Source organism: Lolium rigidum, chromosome 3 (assembly GCF_022539505.1).
Source record: "Lolium rigidum isolate FL_2022 chromosome 3, APGP_CSIRO_Lrig_0.1, whole genome shotgun sequence".
Lineage (NCBI taxonomy): Eukaryota > Viridiplantae > Streptophyta > Magnoliopsida > Poales > Poaceae > Lolium > Lolium rigidum.
The window spans coordinates 205,892,085-205,895,971 of NC_061510.1; positions in this window are offsets into that span (position 1 = coordinate 205,892,085).

The window sequence follows — 3,887 nt, forward strand, 5'->3', positions numbered from 1 at the left end:
TAATTGGGTGGTTCCTAATGAATTAACGCGTGGCTAGCCGTCTTCCAAGAATAATTAAGCGTATTGACGATGGAAAAACTGATTCCGCTGCATCACTGCGAGAGCTGAGACGATGGCAACGCTGAGACGCTGCGTCGATGCATTAAAAGGCGTCGGCGAGTGAGGTACGTGGAAAGGGTCGTTGGCGTGGCGCCTGCATGGCGCATGCATGGCGCATGCATCGCAGGCCTAGACACGCGGGACGGCCCAACGGACCAACGGACATTTCAGTGTTCTTATAGCCCACCGTACGCGTGGAGAAAGGAACCAATCAGGTTGAAGAACAAGGGTGTCCACGGATCGGCCCCGAAACCTTCTAGAAGGCTAGATCGGACGGCTGGCGTTACCATAGTGAACGGTCCACAATGCAAAACAGAGCAACCCACGAATCGGTCCGGTTTCCTTCTAGAACAATAGGGTTAGCTGGTCAAAATTAGGCTTTGACCAAACTTGAAATGAGCATAAAAAATTCAAAAAAAATCGAAAAAATGGAAAACCTTCTCACATAGACTTCTTATGTCATATACTACCGATTCTAGTTGATAAACATGGTCTACATGTTGTTCAACAAAAAAACCATGTGTCTAATGTGATATCTCAAACACTGGGTGTTGCCTGCCAAAACCCACCGGCGAGCAGCGACGAGCAACACGGAGAGCCGGGAGGCTCCCAGGACGGCTGGTGGGCCCTGGTCCCTCGGGCAACGGCCCGCAATGCTCTGGCACACGTCCTGACGGTCGCAAGGGCGTGCCACCCGACCTATACCCGGTCGGGAAGGTGTTTGATCGCTTCGATTAGTTTCCCGCATGGTAGACACGTAAACATTAAATGAGCCTCGATCGGCTCTCGGGTTACCTCGCTCATCGGCTCAAAGAGCCGATTGACCCATGGTCCATATTAGATCTTGCAATAACATGGGTATCCTGCTTCATTAATATTAAGCTAAATCGATCTACGACAGTTTAGGGTTTTCACCGTATAACCGGAACGTCCTACACGTAGTTGAGCCTAGCGAGATACGAAAGATGATGGAAAACTAACCCTAAAAGAGGCCTAAAAACCAACACGGGGTCGATTCCCGGAACATCCCTTCTAGGATCGGCAAATCATACCTAACGCACTACCGGATCGTTCAACCCGTTTGCAAGGCCTAACCATACGGATATTAAACCAATCCTTGAAGAATAAGGAGCAACTATAACAGATCAAATCTACTAAATAAAGACGAAGCAAGAAGCCACCCTTACACCTAAGATAGGTGTAAGGGCAGCTAGATATCGAGGGGCAACATAGCTAAGCAAGCATATCAGAAGAACAACGATGCAAGCCCCAAAACATCTACGATAAGTAGTGTTACTCACCATCAACAAGGGTTCAGTACGAGCAACACCATATAACGAATAAACCGATACTGCCTAGATCGCAAGATGCGATCTAGGCAGCATGATGCTTACCCGGAAGAAACCCTCGAAACAAGGGGTGGCGATGCGCCTAGATTGTGTTTGTTGTGAACGTGGTCGTCCTCCTTTCTCAATAACCCTAGGTACATATTTATAGTCCGTGGACTTTCTAATTCGGGAATAAACCTAACCGTGTACGAGCTAAACTCTATCTCTTAATTCTAAATTAAGATGCGATCTATCATAATGTACAGATACACGGGCAATCTAGCCCAAACTCTCGTACAAGGCCGATTTAGATACACTTCATGCGCATATCCTCTAAGCCCATCTCGATCACGGCCCATCTGTTGATCCGGTTAAAACTTGGTGATAACACATGCCCCCCTGGTTTTGGTAATGATAATTTCAAAACCACTCTGTTTTTTCTTCGTAGGGTCATGTCGTGGCAGAGTAGAACCGTCACAGTATCCTTCATCATGATGCCTTGCCTTCTCAACTTCTCTGCACGATTTGACAGTTTTGGCACCATGTCCTCGGAAACCGCCGTAGCATTAAATCTCCACTATATCCCCTTTATTTAACCGCGTCGAGCAGTTCGCTTCTTCATCCCCTGCTCCACATTAGCCATCGAAAAACCCTCCTTCGCACCATGGATTCCTCCTCCTCCTCTACCTCATCGGGTCTTTCCTCCCTATCCTCTTCCTCTCGTGAGCCGACGCCGGAGTGGGGCTCGCTGGCGGCGCACGACATCCTCGCCCCGACGACGTGGGACAAGGAGGATCACGATTTCTCCGTCTGGTCCGAGGATGACAAGTCCTTGACCGATAGAGAAGACGACTTCCAGTTCCTCGTCGATGGGGAGCTGGAGGCGGAGAGCGAGGATGACTCCTTCTCCTGGTACGACTTCACCTCCTCCGACGAGGAGGAGGAAGAGGAGAGTGACACCTCCTCCGACGAGCCGCCGGCGAAGCGCTTCCGCGCCGGGTCGGACGCCGACGACGAGGAGGAGGAAGAGGCCCCTGTCGAGGGCTACGGCAGCAGCGACGAGGAGCTCGCCGGTAGCAGCGCCGACGGCAGTCACGACGGCGACGACGAGGGCAGCGACGGCCCTTAGACTAGGACTACTAGCATAGGACTAGTAGTAGCAATCAGCTCTTCTTTTGTTCTTCCTGTCTTAAGCAATCGGCTCTTCTCTGTAAAAATCCTCTTTATTAATGAAGAAAATGTTTCTATGTCGATTTTGCTTTCATATTAATTTTGCCGATTGTCAAAGCAAGTCAACACGCAAAGAGCCGGTGGCAGCGCATCGGCCCTTACCCTAAAACGCGAGTAAGGCCAAATCAGTTGCCTATTTCAAACGGTAACCTGCAACCTTTATCTGAAAGAGTAAACTCAGATCCCCAAATCGCTGCTTGAACAAATCCACCTTACGGCGACGCGAACCTCAGATCTCAATCGCGTAGATTCAACTCCGTAGCGAATCCAATGGCGGAATCATCCAACACCAACACTACGGTCTCTGGCCTGAAGGTAATCCTCAACCGCTCCTCGCTATCCGAGCACAGTGTAAGAAGTAGCAGCAAACATCTGAATTAATGCCTCGTTCCGTCATTAATTTTAGGTATCAGACATTATACTGCCGCATCCTTCTCTTCCAAATTCTCCCTGTCTTGACCCTCGTTCTACTGAGAGTCCTGCCCATTTGATTTCATGCGAGGCCAATAGAATTCCCTTCGTGAACCAGAATTTAGATCTAACTTCTTGGGCCGACTGCTTGCGAGCCTGGCCTAATCCTCCTGAAGATTGGGTTTCATGGTACAATAGAATATCCAAAACTCACCAAGCCACCTGGGAAACCACAGGAATAGCCGATGCTTTAGCTTTATCACTGTCTCCGCTCGAGAAACATGAAAACCTTCTGAAAACCATCCGCTACTTTTGGTCTGATGCTTTGAATTGCTTCATGTTTGGCCATGGCCCCATGACACCAACCCTACTAGACGTGGCCATGATCACTGGTCTAGACATTGCATCCCCAAGCCCCTCTGCTTTTATGCTGCCAAAGGTCCCTTTCACACTCTCTTCCAAAACAGAGTGCATAAACTGGGGTGCTTATCTTCGACGCCACATGAAAAACAAAGGCCCTGTAACAGAAAAAGAACACACGGCTTTCCTGAATTTCTGGTTGGAACACTTCATATTCTGTGGCCCTTCACTTGCTCCAACCAAGAATTATCTTTCCTTGGCCTATGAACTTGCCAGAGGCACCCAACTTGGCATTGGCAAACTGTTCCTTGGAGAGGTCTATCGATATCTCCAACTCATGTCTGTTAAACTGTTTTCCCAAAAGACAGTTGATGACCCACAAGTATAGGGGATCGCAACAGTCTTCGAGGGAAGTATTACCCAATTTATTGATTCGACACAAGGGGAGACAAAGAATAC